This window comes from Mastomys coucha, unplaced genomic scaffold (genome assembly GCF_008632895.1).
Source record: "Mastomys coucha isolate ucsf_1 unplaced genomic scaffold, UCSF_Mcou_1 pScaffold22, whole genome shotgun sequence".
Classification (NCBI taxonomy): Eukaryota; Metazoa; Chordata; class Mammalia; order Rodentia; family Muridae; genus Mastomys; species Mastomys coucha.
In genome coordinates this window covers 212,118,013-212,136,758 of record NW_022196905.1, presented here as the reverse complement: position 1 = coordinate 212,136,758, position 18,746 = coordinate 212,118,013, and the positions used below count along the sequence as shown (strand labels likewise).

General features: G+C 43.4%; 1 protein-coding gene across 11 annotated transcripts in view; it reads left to right on the top strand.

Annotated features, from left to right (window-relative positions):
• The window catches only part of Large1 (LARGE xylosyl- and glucuronyltransferase 1), a 503,421-nt gene that overhangs the window by 26,537 nt on the left and 458,138 nt on the right, over positions 1-18,746 (top strand). Inside the window, exon 1 of one of the 11 annotated variants that reach the window (XM_031340321.1) lies at positions 12,809-12,944. The exons of the other annotated variants lie outside the window; for them this stretch is intronic. The gene's annotated coding sequence lies outside the window, so the exon portion shown is untranslated. Of the gene's footprint in view, positions 1-12,808; positions 12,945-18,746 lie in introns of those variants that run through there. 11 annotated transcript variants of the gene reach the window in all.

Here is an 18,746-nt window from a genome sequence, read left to right as displayed (position 1 = left end):
AAAAAAAAAAAAAAAAGAGTTGCATGTGAGTGACACGTTGCATAGCTGGGAGAGAATAACAAGAACTCACCAGAACTTAGTGTTGAGGCCGGACGGTACCGGCACCAGAACGTGGCACATCGGGAAAGGGAGTTCCAGGGTGGATTCCTTTTTTATTAATTCCCACAACAGCTGGTTTTATGTTTCTCATCCTTTTCTACTGAAGTTGCCCAGTCCAGTTCCTGAACCACACTGTATTTTCTGGGCCACGCTTTGTGCTTTTCATTCATGAAGCATTCGCGAAACAGCAAGTAAATGAGTCTGCCCACCCCCTCTCAATGTCATTATCTTCTGAAGTTCTCATCCAAAAGCCTTACCTGCTTTTTTACAAACATAACAAAGTTTGTATACAGCTTTCATCAGCCTGTAGCAATGATATAAAATAAAAACAAAAGTGAGCCTGGAGAGATTGCTCAGGTAAGGATGCTTAGATTTGAGTTGAAATTCCCAGCACCCGTGTAAACTGATGGGTCGTGACTACATGTACCTACTACCTCAGTATTGAGGGGTATAGGCAAATGAATCCCCAGAGCTCACTGACCAGAGCCTACTGAAAATGGTGCGCTTCTAGCTCAGCAGGAGTCTGTTTTTCAAGGCAGTAAGGTACAGAGTGATAGAGGAAGACGTCAGACTTCTTTCTCTGGCCATTGCATGTGTGCATATAGGCATGCATAACTGCACTTACCACATACTGCATACCATACATAGCACACACCACCACTTTAGGTCTCCTTCTTCCTTGCCCTTGAGTACTATAAGATCCCTCCATAAGCCAGGCCTTGCCTCTCATGTTCTTTACTCATTAAATGGTCTGAATATTAGTGGGCTGAATGAGGGCCCCTCTCAGAAGCCTGATTTACCCTCTGTTGGAGTTCTAGAGAGCAAGAGAAAAAGGAAGAGGAGTTATTTGAGGACACTACTGTGCATGGTTTTCCAGCACAAGTTAATCCACTTTCCAAATCTCCAACTTGTGAATGAGCGGACTGCAGAGGAAGTGCCTTCTTTTCTTTCAGTGAAAAAGATGTCACTAGTGGAGCTGAGGAATGCTGTCAGCACACAGGAGTCTGCCTAGCCCAGGAGGGAGCTGGATTCCAGGACCTTTGCCACAAAAATTGTCAAGACAGCTGCACTTGCCAACACAACAATAAAACTGAAGTCAATACAGTTGAATGCGAACACTTTTCATTTATATTGAATGAGGGGGCTCAGGAGCAGCTCCTGTAATTAAAAGCAGAACAATGGAGCATCTGAAGGGAGTGTGGTGAGAATTTGTGAAGCAGGTGTCACCTGTTGATTATCATGGTTCCCAGTATATATTCCTTGTGTGACTTTTCCTTGGGAGTCTTTCTGTTTCCTGCAGATAGAGAGGGCAATGATGACAAACAAAAGAAATCTTTTCACTTTAGTTTGGTGAGTCAGCGAATTTCGCTGGAAGTGGAATTACCTACTGAGGCATGGGCAAGCAATACCACAAACAAAAACATTTCTTTCAATAACTGTTAGTGGCTTGTAGATCCACTGGGAGGGAAGAGACCTTGTGTACCTTGTAAGGACTGTTCTCTGTGTTCTATAAGAAGATGCTCTTGGGCCCAATCTTATGAGGGTCTTATTGCAGGAAATCACAGCTGCAGAGATTTAAACAAGGCAACTGCAATAGGGTTTTCTGTGCGGTCTTGGATGAAGCTCCGATTTCAGGACCAGGCAGACATGATCAGGCACTTGATGTGACTTTGGGATCAACTTTAAGCCACTGGACAGACCGTACACATCTCCTTATCTGTAAAGTAGGCAATACTATTTTCTATTCTTGGGAATATTGTGTGAGAATGCATTTGCAGATATATGTATGTATGTGTGTGTGTGTGTGTGTGTGTGTGTGTGTGTTTGTATGTATTTGTAGGTATTTAAGGCTCTGTAAATGCTAGCCCTCACCACTGTCTGGAACATAGACATTAAAAGCTTGATAGACACTTACCTACCATGCATACATTATTTCTTAGATGGGGAGAGAAATGGAGATGCTTGTAAAAGCCACAGGGAGGGATTTTTGAAGTTGTTGAATATTTTGAGTCAGTTTTTTTTGGGGGGGTTTCTACATGTGCTCTTAGACTTTCATATTAACTTTTGTTTTTGTTTAATTTTTAAAAAATTGGCATTTGGATCTTTTCTAAAATTAATGCAGTTTCTGAGTCATTCTGTGAATGCTTTTACTGGGTATACCAGTGAGTCATTGCTTCTCTACCCAATGGTCCTTCTTGGACTGAAGGATATTCATGATGGACGGCAGAGGTGACTGAAGGTCGCAAGTGTCCTTAGGTGGCTGTACACTGTGTCTACTGATAGGATATGCTTAGTCCCCAGGTTGAGGGCTTGGTACAAAAGAACCTGCTTTGCTTAAACAACTGCATCAGACTCCTTCTGGGAGGTAGGGCAGACCTGTGAGGACTAGAACCAAGCATCAGCCACTGAAGCAGTCCGGGCGCTGTTGATGTTCTGTCTGCTCAGGGCTGCTGTTCGGTTTACAGATGCCGCCTGCTCTAGGTGTCCTATGTTTGTAGAAGGAACAGGGTAGCTCTGTGTGGCTTATACATCAGTTTGTGTATTTATTTATTATTTTAAATTGGATTTTTGGCTAGCATATGAGGATAAGGTCTGAAAATTCATACATTTGTATCATTCTTATTGCCTTTACCATTTTCCATCTCTGTGGGGCCAACTTTCATGAGCTTCGGGAAAGAGGAGACTCAGTTCTCAAGAGTAGAGTAAGCTTGCAACTCGGGGCCAGGCTTCCAGGTTGTCAGGAGAGGAGAACTGGAACACAATTCAAGGTGACTACAAGCTACGCTTGTGTGTTGACTTTCTGGAGGCAGCTGAGCTACTTAAGCATCCTCCTCAGCCTCCAGGAGGACATGACTTACTCTTTGTTCTTGTCACAGCCAGCCCCTTGCCTACATAGTGTTTTCCAGGTTGCAAAGCATGTCAGCAAATCTAGTGTGTCTTTGTTAATGCTATAATGACTCTATGGCCCCATAATGCCTCTGTGGCACAAACATCTCTGTTTTACAAATGGACAGACTGAGGTCTAGAAGAATCGTTGTGATCTAAGGGCTCTATAGCGATGAAGACCCTGTTGGGCGAGCTTGGAAGAAAGGACAGTGCTCCAAACTGCCACTTGGGTCACTTTGGAGTTTAGTTTCCTGGTTGTAAAATTGGGAATATTGTCAGCATGGTCATTGAGAATGTTGTAGATATGGAGTAGAAATTTGTGGGAAGGGCTCAGTGGAGATGAGAACTATTTTCACTCTAAGTGACCCCTGGGAAAGGAAATTATGGAGCTCAGTGGTAGAGGGAGTGATTGTTTGACATGTGCAAAGGCCTGGGTTTGATCCCTCACACTGCTGAAAGCAGCAACAGTAAGAACAGAAATGAAACCCAAACCAATCCTGCAGAGTTCAGGGCTCCCACATCAGAGCTCTCATTTGTATTCATCCAGAGGTGTTTCCTGTGCTTTTAGTTTTTGAAAACAATGTTTTTCCCCTGCAGAAAGCCTTTCAATCAGTGTACTATTGGTACCATGAAGGCTCAGGTGACACTGCCTTTGTGCTTGGCAGGGATCTTGGGCTTCAGAGAATGGGGAGAGGGCAATTTGAGCACTCAGAAACCTCCAGTTGCCAGCTATTGTTCTTGGAAAGCTGACTTTAGTCAGTGAATATGCCGCTAAGACAGTATCTGCTCGAGGTGTGGACCTCCCTTCTAGGGCCAGCAGATGAAAGGCTGTGTTGCCAGCCTGCAGTATAAGCTATGATCTCGAGATTCTGCCAACTCTGCAGGATGGTGGCTTGTCGCCTTTCAGGGCCTCCCCAGTCTGGCCTTGCATGGTCTCATACTGATTTCCCAAATTTGTGACATTCTTGCCAAATGCACAGGGCTTGGTGGTGATTCAGGCCTGCTGACTCACCTCTCCAGCCTCAGCTTACTTACCTTTTGAGACAAGGGTGCATGAAGATGACTTTGAACATTTGAAGAAGGTAGAGGAGGAATGAGTTATGAGGAAAGAGTTGAGGCTAAGTTCAGTGTTAGAGGCCCTGAGGCTATTTCTCAGTTGTTGACAATGATGGTTTGTATATGTTTGGCCCTGGGAGTGGCACTACTAGGAGGTGTGGCCTTCTTGGAGTAGGTGTGTCACTGGGTGTGGGCTTAAGACCCTCATCCTAGCTGCCTGGAAGTGAGTCTCCTCAGAGTAGCCTTCAGATGAACATGTAAAACTCTTAGCTCTGTCTGCACCATGCCTGCCTAGATGCTGCTATGCTCCTGCATTGATGATTATGGACTGAATCTCTGAACCTGTAAGCAAGGCCCAATTAAATATTGCCCTTATAAGAGTTGCTTTGGTCATGGTATTTGTTCACAGCAGTAAAACCCTAACTAAGACTCTGACTGATTATATGAGGTTCATGTGTCTGGAAGGAGCAATATCTTAGGAAAGTAGTGAGAGATAATGTTAGAAACCCATTCACTCTGTGTCTTAGGTGTACTGGCAAACTCATTTCTATCAGGATTGTGCAGACTAATTCCCATGTTGCTGACTGTCTTTAAGAGAGCCATCAGAGGGGATAGTGGGACATGCCAGTTATCTCAGTAATAGGGACACTGAGGTAGGTGGAGCTTGAAGCCTGTCTGAGCTATTGGGAAGCATAGCAGGATCTTGTCTCAATAAAGCAAAAGTGAGAAAAAAACAAAAAGGAGATGGCAACTATTGCTCAAGTTGGTGATAATCCGTGTTGGGCGCTCTTGGGGAAACCTTTAAATCTGAGTCTCTGTCGCTGTTATTCTCTCCAGTCCTGTGAGGGACTACTCACTTCACTAATTTCAGTTTTTCTCAGTTCTCAGGTGAAGATGATAACAGTGAAATTTCTTAGGATGGTGGCAGAGTGGTAGCCATGCTTACTCCCTGCCACTGAATGACCCTTGCCTCATCTCTGCAAACTGGAGCTTCGTGTGCTGCCCCACTGTCAGGCCCCTGAAGGGTTTGCATTTGACTGAGACATAAAGATCCAGTAGCTGCTTTTTGCTTTCCAGGCACTTCCAATTAGGGGGTCAAACAGATCTTTAGGAGTGGTTCTAACAAAAGCAGCATGCAATACTGACTTGGAATCCACAGCTCAATGAGTTTTCACATTTTTGACATAATTCATCTAGCCATGTATGTGTGTCTCACAGCCCCATGAATCTGAGGAACATTGGGGAGACTTGTGGTTCTGTGTGAGGAAGATTGGATTAAGAAGTGATAAATTAAATGAGTGTTCAGTCTATCTACTGAAATGTCCAAAATTTGAGGATCAAAGTTCATGATAGTCGAGCCAGGCAGTGGTGGCTCATGCCTTTAATCCCAGCACTTGGGAGGCAGAGGCAAAGGCAGGCTGATTACTGAGTTCGAGGCCAGCCTGGTCTACAGAGTGAGTACCAGGACAGCCAAGGTTACACAGAGAAACCCTGTCTTGAAAAGTCAAAAATAAATAAATAAATAATTAAAAAAAAGTTCATGATAGTCACAATAAAGATGGTCACATAATGTAAGGGGCAAATTTTGCTCTGTTATTTCAGCAGGGGATACCCAACAGTAATTTAGCCCTGAAACAGCTGTATCCGCCATTCAGAGCCTAATGCTGCCCTGTGAAAGTGTGAGATTTTCATTAGCAATGGTTCTTGTGCCTTACCCATGATCTTCCTAGTTGTCAATGCAAATGCTGCTGTTTGGTTTTTACTGATAACACAGCTTTTCCTTTTAGGGCTGAAGATCATGTTTGTGGTTTTGTTAGACCAAGCCCCCTAGTGGGCTGATCTGTCTTTTACTTATCCCTTGGAGACTACAAGAGGCAAAAGTGTGTGAGCCATTTGGAAGGATTTGCCTATAGTCTGTACTGACTTTCAACATGGACAGAATTGATGGGAAGACTCCATTCTGGTAAAGAAGTGGTATGGTATCTGCTCTGCTCGTGTGCCTTGTACCATAGGTGCATATCCCATGTCATTTATCCATCCGGGGTATGACACTACCCTTGGGGGCTTTGTGGTTCATACCATGTTCATACCATGGAAGTGTCATCCTTCTTTAGGACTCCTATTTTATTAGCTGCTTAGCTCTTGTGATTGTTTAGTATAGCTTGTTTGCCTAGCTCACTCACACGGGTGAAATGCACACTGTAGTGGATTTTTTAAAAGCATAGTGTCTCTGTTTGGTGTATTCAAGGGAAAGGGGCCAATTCAAGAGTTCCATATAATTTTGGAGTTTATATTTTGATGGTACATAGAAACAAAATTGCCATGTTCCCTTTATGTGATCGCTTGGAGTTGAAATGTATTTTCATAAATGAAGACCCATGTTTCTTAACCAGGCTCCCCCATGTCTTCTGAAAGGATCAATATATAACCACATATAATACACTTTGTTATGAATCTAATTCTTTGATGTTCTTTTTCTTAACTCATGGATGATGAGTTTTAGACTAGCCTTCTGGACAGATGTTCATTCTGCTCATTCAGAGCTGCAACAGACTTTACCTCAGCATAAAACCTTAGGGGCACAGAGCCCGCCGTAAGCTTGAAACAGTGTGCTCGTTAAGTTGGACAGTAAGCCATGCAGCTTGTCTTGTGTGCCACGCTCCTTTTCTGGTGCCAGGGTCTCATGGCTGTGCTTCTGCAACCCTGGTACATAGGAAGGCACCTGGAACATTCCATTTTCCATATCAGAGGATATCATTGCATTTTGGCCAGATAGCCTCTGACATATCTTTATTGAAAGTGAAAAAAGAAAACAAAACAAAAAACCAAAAAACCCTAAAACCAGATACTTAGGAGAAGGGGATAGTTTAAAAGGATAATAATTATGCTTTGCAGTTAGTTAGCCCCAAACTACATTAATAAAGTATGCTCTAAGTGTCACTGCATACTGTTGCTTCTGTTCTCTGCTTCTGTGCTTACTGTGCAAGGAATGGTTGGGGGGGTGTGGAAAAGGCAGAGTGACATAGTATTTGATATGAGAGAAGCAGAGAGAACCAGAATGCCCATATGGAAAGTTTTCCAGATTTTAAAGCAAGATGTAGCTGACATGGTAGATGAAAACCCCTTAGTCTGCTACTGCTGGGAGGTTACTAAAGCTTTCTCAGAGGGACAGAGCACCACATATGGTGGCTTTGTGTCTCTGAACTGGCCATGATATTGTTGTAAGTCTTGGAGGAGGGGTCAAGCATAAGCAAGCGGCAGTGGTGTGGGCAATGATGGTGTGAATGTGACTTGTACAGTGCTGGTGAGCCTGGGTCTTGGCCCTGGGGTTCAGTCAGAGACTGTAGCATGTTTCTCAATTGAACCTCACTCCCCCTCTGCACACTGCTATGATAATATTTATCCACATTGAAGAGGTATAATGAGAAAGTTGATCATGGTCCTTTCTGCTGTTTACTTCATAGTCTTGGTGGATAGTTGAGCTCTCGTTTAAGGTTCTTCTATCTGATCTGGCTTAGACTCAAAATATTCTGAAAAAAAAAAATACAGCCATCAGGCCAGATACCACAGGATTCCTTTTTTTTTTTTCTTTTAAATTTTATTTTCCTTTGGCTAATGCATATTTCCTTGGTTGCAGAATGAGAACATGCCTTCTGTTGTAGGTGAACACTTAGGAGTGTATGATTAACTGAGCAGTAAATAAAAAAGAGAGTTGACAATTGGTATTATCAAGGCTGCACCTGAAAGCAATGCACTTGGCCTCTCTCTACAGCAACAGATTGGTGGAAAACCTGTGGGGAGGAACATTCAAGTCCAGGAAAGGAAGTGTCTGGGAAAAGGGACTTAGAACAGAAAACCAAAGGATCAGAATTGGTTGGATGGCTTGCTGATAATTTCATTCACTAATCAACTTAAAATTTTTATTGGGTTATTCATATGTGCCTAATAGTATGCCAGGTACCAAAGATACTTCTGTGGATAAGGCATAGTGTTCTCTCTCTCTCTCTCTCTCTCTCTCTCTCTCTCTCTCTCTCTCTCTCTAGTTTTTCAAGACAAGATTTCTCTGTGTAGCCTTGGCTGTCCTGGAACTCACTCTGTAGACCAGGCTGGCCTCGAACTCATAAATCCACCTGCCTCTGCCTCCCAAGTGCTGGGATTAAAGGCATGTGCCAACACTGCCCAGCTCGTAGTTCTCTATAAAAGGGCTCGCACTGTCACAAGGCAGTACACAAAGAAGTAACAAATTCAGATTCAGTGAGGTTGGTGCCAGAGAGGTGATGTTAAAAGTTCACTACTGGCTAAAGGGGGAATGGTGGTGGTGGTGGTGGTGGTGGTGGTGGTGGTGTGTAGGATTTTAGGAAATGGGAGAGGGCTATACTAAGGCTATTAAACAGGTAACTTGAGCCTGGCCTTGTAGGGCTTGTTGAGATGTAAAAGTAGTTTAGTATTGGGGCTTAGAGGGGTCCATATGGGAGTCAGGAAGGTGAAGGGAGGGAATAGATACAGGCTGGCTTTGAGTTCTGTGTCTGCCATTGATTCACTGGATGATGTGGGGCAGATACCTTCTCCTTTTGACTGAGATTATTTTCTAATCTGTGGGAATAAAGAATATATTTCTTAAGGGATAGGGAGCTGGCTCAAAAGATGAACAACAAGTGGGAGGAGTGGTGTTAAGATTCCCACAGCTCACAGAAAAGCTGAGCAGGTGTGATGGGTGCCTGTAAGTTTCGCACTAGGAAGGTGCAACAGAGATCCTTGTAGCAAACTGGCTAGACTCTTCTGAATCTCAGTTCTAGGTTTAGCAAGAGACTTTGTATCAATCACTAGGTAATGTTGAGAGTAAGCAAGGAAGACGCTTGACATCAACTTGGGTCTCCTCACACGTGTACACACATCACTCATATACACATGAGAACATTCATAAATGTATGTATGCATATACATACATGGAAAAATAATGGGATATTTGAAGAACTCAGCATTAGTTCATGTAAGATATAGTGTATGTGGTAGGCATATGAATAATTATAGCTGCAGTGCTAAGACAAGAATTACCACTTAGGACTATATAGTAAGAGTATCTGAATATCAACTCCTGATTTCTTTTTCCCTGCAAAAATATGCCTAGACCTTTTAAAAACATGTCTGCTTCTGGAACAACCTCACACTGGTGACCTAGCTCTGGGTGATAAGTGATTATCTTTTATTTTCCTGGGAGGGTGATGTACAGATGGCAATGCTTTGAGAAATGGATTCAGAGCCTCAGGTGAATTAGCACTGAGCGTTGGAAAGTATTTCACTTAGCATCTGGGTTCAGATTCTGTCATTTTCTTTTGTTATCCATACAACTTTGGGAAAACCCCATGTCTCCTAGCCAAGTTTGGCTTCTACATTCCTAAAATGAAGACTCTTGGTTGCAAAGATAACAGAGTATCATTAATAGTGTCAGTGATTGGTGCTTGCCTGTAGGATGAGTCTTAAGTTGGGCCTGTTATTGGTTGGCCTTTTCCTCAGTCTCTTGGTAGAATTCTTAAAGTTTAATTTTATTGCAGCTTCATTTTTTAGATACCTGTCACACAAAGCAGAGTCTTCACACGACATCCCTAGTCCTCTGTGTTTGGGATTATAAAGTAGAAAATAAACTTTATAAAAGAAATAGCTTTCTTGATTTTGTTCATTTCTAGATCTGTGCCTGGCTATCCCACTTAAATCAGTAGGTGCTTAGAATGTCTTTGTAGAGCCAGTGAAGATACTTGGAGTTCCAAAATTTGGGCACCTTTAGGAAGTCTACAGGTACTATTGTACCATTAGATGGTGGCCTCGTGGATATATTCTTGGGTGAAAAAGAACGATATTGGATGTATTCATATCTATAGTGGACTTTTGTTTTGTCTGCTTGTTTGTTTGTTTAATCTGGATCTATCCATGTAGCTGAGGCTGGCTTTTGTAGTGGTCATAGGCATCTGAGAGGAACAGTTTAAAGTTGAAAGGACATATTTTGGTTCCGAGTTTCAGAGATTTTGATCCACTGGGAAATGACTCTGTTGCTTTCAGTCTCTGACAAAACACCATGGAGGAAGGGCATGGCCCAGAAAGCTGAGCACCTCATGGCAGCCAGATTACAGGTAGAAGAGCAGGAAGAGACCAAGGGCAGTGTTCCCCTTCGGAAGCACTTCACTCTTAAGCAACCTACTGTTTTCTGCCAGACCCCACCATTGACATTTCCACCATCTCCTGGCAGTCTTTGTAGACTTTAAGTCCATCAGTGGATGCTAACATTGGATCAGAGCCCTCTCACAAGCACAGCTAGAGGTGTGTTTCACTAGTCCCAGTGGCATTTCTCAGCCAATTAAAATAATTTTCAGCCAGTTATAATCAAGGTTAGGAAGTGTGTAGCTTGGTGGACTATCCCAAAGGCATGTTCTTGTGTGATCAATTCAGAGGCCAAGAAATAGAACATTTTCACAACTACAGACAGCTCTGGCCTCCACCACTGCCCCTGTGGCCCTCCCAGGGGTGTTTATCCTGACGTATGACTCTGTAGATGGTCCTCAACATCCCATACTGCTCATCAATTCCAATGGTTGGAGGTACCATGGGAACTGAAATAATGGGTGCAATTATTTGTGCTTTGCATTTCTGATTACTCCAGGGTTAATCACCTAGTTCCCATGTCTGTGGCAAAGATGAGAAACCAAGCATCGCAGAGCTTGTGAGGTCTGGGTTGAAGAATGGGAGTGGTACCCTAAGTTGTTCCTCACTATTGGAGATATTTTCTTTTATTGCATTTGTTTGCAATTCCAAGACATTTGAGTTGAACAGTGTCTGGGAGAGGTTGCTGGATAGCCATGTGTAACCAACTATTGCATCTGAAAACCAGGGACAGGCAGGTTCCTGGTACAGAACTGATGGCCACAGCTCACATGCCAGAGTTTTCAGCAGACCTCAGCCTCAGTAGGGGCCACAGGAGGCTTCAGAGCAGGAGGCAAGAGGGTCCTTCCTGGCAGGTCTGTTTTCTTCTGTTTGCTGATGCCAAATGCCAAGTACTGGCAAGGGATGCCTTCAGTTAAACTAGCCCAACATCTCCCTCCCACCAAAGTGCTGTGTACCACTCCATGCCAGCTCAAGTTCCTGGTCACATATCTCCTGCAGGGCTGACTGAGACTGAGTGTTGCTGTGTGGCTTTGGATTTTCAATGCATCTGTCGCAGTCACGTAGAGGGCAGCCTCCCTCAATGCCAGAGTCCCTTTTGAGGTAAACTATGTATTCCAGCTGAGGAGCCTTGCTCTCTGGGGTGTGGCATTCTGTTCCCATAGTTCCCCAGTCAAGGATAGGTGTTGGCTGGTATTCTGATTTTGCTCCAGGCCACAGAGTACTTTGATGACAATTTTGTGATGGAAATCTTCCTGACCTCTTTGGCCCAGAGATTGCAGCTTGTCTCATAGCCTGGGATCAGCTCCCTCATTCTTCCTCTTTTATCAGAGTAATGGGAATGGGAATGGGCAGAAAGAAGTTCAGGCATTACAGAAGGCTTCATGCCCCTGGGACTAGAACATAGCTCCCCAAATACCAAATAAGATCTCCTTTTTGGAAGCAGGGATTCTCATAAATCTCATAAATGAAGCCAGTATAGTTTATTGCTATGGTCCCAGTTACAGAATGCACAGCTTACCCTCTGCTGGCCTCAGGGCATGGTATCAGCCTCCTAGCAGAAACTGCTGGTTTTTTTTTTTTTTTTTTTGATTTTTGTTTGTTTTTTGTTTTTATTTTTTTCTTGAACTGCAGAGAAGTGAGTCCTGTATGCTCTGTTTAGCTGTATGAGTTTGAGTAAGATTCTTAACTTCTCTGATCCTGAGCAGAATGGGGATCACTACAGTTTGAATATGTTCAGGTTATGTTCACTGTTCAGAGTAAAGCACTTACAATAGCCCATTGAAGGTTTGATGTACATTAAACATTCATAAAGCTGCAATACAGCTGCCTGTAGATTCTGGAACATTCAGGAGCAAAAGGTACCTTATTTTTCATGGTTTCTAGACAGAGAGATTGAGGTAAAGACAGGCTGAGTTCCTGCTTCAGACTGCAACAGCCAGTAGGAAGCTGAGCTAGGGTTTGAACTAGAGGCACTTGACTTCAGGCTTTCCCATGTATGGTGGCAGAACTATTTGGGGTTTGCCCAAGATTTCTCAGTTGAAGAGCTTGTTTCTATCAAAAAGACTCCCTATTGCAGTTATTGTTGATGGTCAACCTGGTGGGATTTTGAAGTCAACTAGGACATAGACATCTGAGCATGCCTGTGAGGGATTACTATGATTAGCTTAATTGCACTGGAAAGACCCATCCTGAGTGCAGGCAGCAGCATTCATGAGTGGAAGTGAGCTGAGCATTCGTTTACATTTCACCCTGCATCCTGACTGCAGACACAGTCACCTCCACCTCATGTACTTATTGCCATGCTTGCTGCTCCCTGGAGGTCTGTGTGGGTGAGATTCCCTCGCTGAGACCCCGGTATTGCTACTTCCTCCATGCCAGCTTTCCAGCCAGGTTCCCAGGTAGATATGCATGTGTTAGTGGCCTTTCCAGCCCAGTGTTCCCTTTGACACTATTGAGAAAAGTCACACAAATAAACTCCACCATGTGTCCACTTTTGTCCCGGACGAGCTCATGCTCACTCATCTAGGCGTGGCTCCACAGAGTGCTGGAGGAGTTAAAAAAAGAAGTACTCAGGCTGATCCAAGGGCTTTTTGTGGACAGGGCAGGAATAATAACAGTAACCATGAAGCTGGCAGCAGGGCTCCAGCAGTGTGAATTCTCTCTGCTCGTATCTTGTCCTCTTGGGTGAGAAAGGTGCCGTGGCCCTTTCCTTAAAGGCCTTCATGCTTCCCTGAGCAGCTGGGGCAAAGGTGAGTGGGCCAGCTCTCTGTTAAAACAGTTTGGCTTTCATGGAAGAGGCTTGTTTTCTTAGTTAGGTCAGGCAGCTCTTGATCCTGCCTCCTTCACTCTGCTCTGGCTCCTCTTCCAGTTCCCAGCAGAAGCTGGGTGCAGACTTTGTATGCCCTCTGCATATCATCTAGGCCTTATTGAATATCCTGGGTGCTTTCATGTGGAAGCTCAGGTTTTAGGTGGTGGCCATGGTGGTGCTAAAGGGGAAGGGCAGTTGCCTTTTATTTTCCCCAGCACTATGTTGAACTCTTAGGTGGAGACTTGGTGAATAATTACCACGAATAGCATAAATCACATGTCCGCCTTGTGCTGGGCAGGGCACTAAGCCCTCTCTAGGTTCACGAGTTCTAAGAAAGACTGTATGGCACAGATGCTCAAATGCCCACTTAATGAGGTCACTACTGGAGTCAGGGTCAAGTCTAAGAGTGTGTTGCTTATTTCTGCTCTGCCATATAGCTCTCATGATAGTTAAGACAGCTTTTTGTGTAGGAAAAGATAATGGCTGCCTGATTTGCTACTTTCCTTTCTAGATACTTCTAGATCTTCCCCACCTTCTCCTATGCTTTTGCTTTGTATTTGTTGATTTGGAAATAGAGTGCATTTGCTGGTTCCTGAAGAGTTTAGCTGACACAAAACCAGTAACTATTGCCCGTTGTCTATGAACTTCCGTAGCTCTTCTCTTAACTATAGAGCCAAAAATAAAGCAAGAGTTTGATGTTGAGTTTTATCTACCCCCACGATCATTCAGCAAATAAAAGCTTGTTTTAGCAAAGAGGAAGGAAGTGGGGAGATGATGCTGCATGGATGTGTCATGTGATACTGCATCATGGCAGTGTTGGACAAGCTGCAAATGAGGGCTGAAGTTTCCAGACCCTGTTCTGAAGCCCTCCCCACTTACCTGTGCTGTACCTGCACCTTGGTTCTGACTTCAGTCCTGGTACTTTCTATGTCCTTCCCAAGTGATGAGGGACTGTCACTTGTGTATTTTCCTGACACAGGGCTGGCACATCATAGATATTCTGTAAAGGTCATACGAATGCAGGATACAGAAAAACTTCCTGAGAGATGAGATGCTTTTCTCTGCCTCCTTGGAGATGCCCAAGTTCTTTTTCTAATATCTGTTGCTATATGAACTGGGACTGAAATTATGGGATGTATGGAAGCCAATGCAGTTCGTATCAGTTGTTTGTATAACCACAATCATTTTGTGTGGTTACCTAGTGCAGAGCATCGTGTTGCAAAGTGGAAAAAATACAAAATGGATAAAGAGGCAAGAGGCTTGAGAGCCAACCACCAGAGAGTAAGCCTCCCTCAGTCACTCCCTTGATTTAGACAGTTACAGCTGGGTAGGAATATAGATTCTGGGTCTGAAATTTAATTCAGATTTTATCATGTATGACCTGCATAACACTGAGCAAGGTACTTCTCTGTGGATGAGTTTCCTTTCCTATAACATGCCACAGACTCAAGAGGTTGTTGAGTAAATGCATTACTATGTATAAAGCATTCAGGATCAAAATTAGTATTTTCCAATGGTGTTATTTGCTGTTAAGGAAGATTCAGTTTCCTCATGGAAAACCCAGATGTGTCACATGACGTTGTAACAAGGACTGTGAGTTTCCTAGGCCTGGACTTGTAGCACCCCTTTAGTGCTACAAAAGGGGTGGCTCAAACCCACAGATATTTTCCTCTCTCACCAGTTAAGAGGCTAGAAGTCTGAAGCCCAGTGAGTTGTCAGGGCCACCAAGAGTCCTTCCCTTCATCTTCCTAGCCTCTGGTTGGTGTCTTAATGCTGTCCTTGGTGCTCCTTGGCTAGTGGAAGCATCACTGACTCTCACTCAACCTTATTTATTCTCATGCTTCCCTCTGTATCTGCTGTCTTCTTAGACAACCAGCCATGTGAGCCAAAGGTCTATCCTTTCTCAGTATACCTCACCTGAATTATATTTGCAGTACCATGTTCCTATTGGGACAGGTAACATTCTGGAGTGCGAGTGGTCGGCACTGTAACATCTTCTCTGGGGATCCCCATCTGAATTTTTACCTTGGATGTAGAGATAATATGCTGAAAGTCTGAGCACAGAGCCTAGAAGGAAGCAGTAGCAAACATTGCTAGATAAACTGATGTCGCTCCATCCTCACCTTTGGCTGCGGGGTGGGGTGAGATGTTTTTCTGAACATGTCTACTCTTCGCTTTGGATGGCTTGAGGTGAGTGGGCTCCTTGGTCTGTCTTCCTGCTCCTGGAATAAAGTGGAAAGAACCTTCCCTTTCCCTCACATGATCCAAGAATGCCGAGGTGCTTGTGGCACAGGATAGTCTAGCTGTGGGCCAGGGTGTTGTGTCCTTCCTTGCCTTTCTTGTCTGATGTTTTGTGTCTCTTCATGAGTGCTTGATCATGGTAGTTGCTTGCACAGATAGGGCCCAAGGTATCAGGAAGGCTCCGAGAAGCATTGTACACAGGAGTTGGTTTGGGTTTCCCAAATTCCAGGGTTACTTTGCAGTGAGAATGGAAACATGACTTTCATTCCACTTGGGATGATTTGCTCCAGAGAAGTGTAGATATCTATGGAAACAGCCCTAATTTTAGCTCGGCCATACTTAATACCATCCCAGAGAGTGCTATTTTGGGTTAGTGCCCAGGGAATCAGGAACATAAGCTGGCTGAAGGATTAGATCTAGCCTAGAGTTGCTTAGGGACCACTGGAACGAGGGAGAACACTGAAAGGATCTTTAGTGGGTCAGAAAAGGGCAGCTCCAGCTAAGCATGAATGCACATGCCTAATCCCAGAACTTGGCAGAATGAGGCAGGAGGATTTCTGTGAGTTGCAGGCTAGCCTGGGTTACACAGTGAGTTCTAGACAAATCTGAGCTACAAAGAAAGGTATCTGAGGAGATAGCTGGAGAGATAAGCCCTGGTCAGAAAGGAGGGGTTTTGAATGCAGGGCTATCCCTTGCTTTCCCCTTTTATATGTCTTGTCTAAATTTTGCTAATTTTGGAGCCAGCTCATGATACTGCATCACATGTCTCTATCTCTGGAATCCTTATTCCTGTCCTGAATTCCTGGCATTTTTTTCACAACTTTGTTCATGGTCTATGGCAGCATCTTTAATTCTGAGGTTGACTCATATGCCTTGAAGACCCAAAAATTATTTGTATGCCTTTGAGAGTCAGTCAGGGTCATTGTCATGTATGTACTATTTTACACATGTCATGCTATCCAGTAGACATGCATAGTGCAAGGAAGTTGACAAAGTTGTTGGTTTCTGTTTTACCCAACTAAGGGCATGAGGCAGCTAAAATACACATTTTCTTTTTTAAATGGGAAAACTTGATATATGAGAAAAATAGCCTGTAGTTCTAGTAAAGACATTCTATGAAGGGTTTCTGCAAGGGGAGTCAACGACATGGCGGATGATAGGTACAGTAGGGTGAGGGAAGATGCGTAAGGAGATGGTTTCAGGTCACTTAGGAAATAACCCTGTCTTTTCAGCCTAGCAAGAACCTTGTAGACTATCAAACAGAGAAAGAACTTCAGACATCATCTAATTTTGCGTCATTTGAAGCATGATATTTAGTATTAATATTTAGCATCTTAATCCTTGGTTATTTATTTTGGTAAACATTGGTTCCCTGCTCAGTTCCTCAGACTACAAGATGGTGTTATCCAGACACTTAAACCCATAATGAGTGACTGTCTTGTGAAACTATTTAGAAGCTAGATTTTATGTATGACAGAGGTGATTGGTTCTTGTATTGTATTTCTATACATATTGTGCTCTTAAAGTAGGATGAGGAGTAATATAGTTGTGGTAAAAATAGAAAAGTGGTATGCAAGAGACTGTAAAGAGGGTAGTGAAGATTGGGCTGGGGCTCTATGACTGAAGGTGAGTAAAGCACAGGTAGACCAGATGACTGCAGGTTGTGCCAGCACTGAGAACTTGAAGTCTCTCTCTTCTTTTGTCTCAGCATGCATCAGATGTGTGCTAACATCTACCAAATTCTTGGGCTTACTGTGATTTGGTTATAGTTTGTGATTCCCAAGGGTTTGTGCTCTAGAACCTTGCTCTTCAGTGTGAAGTAACCTACAGGAGTGGACCTAGTGAAGCATGCTCTATACTTGAGGTGCTGTCTTCAGAAAGGATTAATGTGAGTCTCACGCAGAGCAAGTACGTTCTCTTGAGAGGTGGTTATTTTCTAACAACAAGCCTGGTGCTTGAGCCCCTCTGCCTTCCACCTCTCATTTGCTCATGCCATCTACCATATTGTAGTATAGCTAAAAGGTCCTTACAGATCCATGAGCTTTAGATTTTGGAAGGAAGAAAAGTGGTTGGGACATGTACTTCCTGGCAAAGCTCTTCCTAATTCCTAGACTGTGCTGCTCAAGCCTTAAGAGAGCCTGGGACCTGAGTTGGGCTTACTCGGCTGTGGGATATATCTGTGGGTTCAGAGCCAGTATAAGGGAGTTTGTTGTTCAGCTTGGGGAGGGAGCTGCTCTGACAGGGCAAGTCAGAGCAGAGCCCAGAATAGAAGCCAGAGGGCATGTATGTGAAGGCCATGTATATTCCAGTCATTAGGATTGTAAGATTTCTGCATTTAATGATGAAACTTTATTTATATGTGGTATTATTTGCTGACTGCTTTATGATCATTTATTAGTGTTGGTTGGTAACAGGGCTCCAATTTAGCCATATCAATTTACCAGGGGATACTTGTTCTGGGATCCATCCAGAGTCCAGGTCACTGCTTTAGTATTTGGGAGCCTATTCCCATGTGTTTGGCTGTCTGTTCCTCTGTCCATCTGTTCAGCCATCTACCTATCCACGTTAGTGCCCTTTTGTTATGTACTCTCTCATAGGTAGCATAATTCTTTTTTCACTTTCCATTGCTGGGGGCATTAGTGGGTAGTAGACTTTGCGTGTTGCTGATATGGTTGCATAAGCAAGGGTAACATCTTTATTCTGACTGTAAGTTCGTGAGGACAGAGCTCTTCTTCATCTCTCTCTCTCTGCTATCCAGAAGAGCACCTAGTACACTGTTGTTGTTCTTAATGTATAATGAAAAATGAGCCAACTGCAAGCTGTGTACTTGACCTATGGAAAGTACTTTTTCATAATCATCTTGTTTATCCTTCTTGTACTTTCCATGTGTTTGTTCCTATTCTAGGCTACCTACCATCTAGTCCATGTTGACGGTTATTATAAGCTGGTTTCAACACTTACATAGCTGATAATACTCAATATCATTGAATAATTTGGTTACAGTTAATTCTATTTTTTACAGATGAGAAAATTGAGACATAAATCACACAAATCTCTAATTCAGGCCACTTGTTTATTTCTGAAACAATGTTTCCTAGCAGAACATCTGTGTGCTGGAAAGGCTCTGTCCACGTGCTCTCTGCTACAGGAGCCACTAGCCATGTGTAGTTAGTATGTCTTTGCAAGGAAGCCTGTGCTGAGGAGGAATTAAGTTTTAAATTTCATTTAAATTAAATTTCAAAAGTCACACATGACTAGTACCTAGTATATAGGACAGTACCAATTTTTACAAGGCTCTCTCTAAATAGTGATAACTGCTGATATTGAATGCTTACTATGTGCCAATTCCTGGATCGACCTAGAGACATGTATTGAATGATTTAAACCTCAAAGCCCTGGGTGAATTAACCAAGGCCAGGCTATATTGTTTACCCTATTGATGACCCATCCTGCATCTTACATCAAGGGAGTGCTGTGACTAGGCTTGCTCAGGGAGAACTGA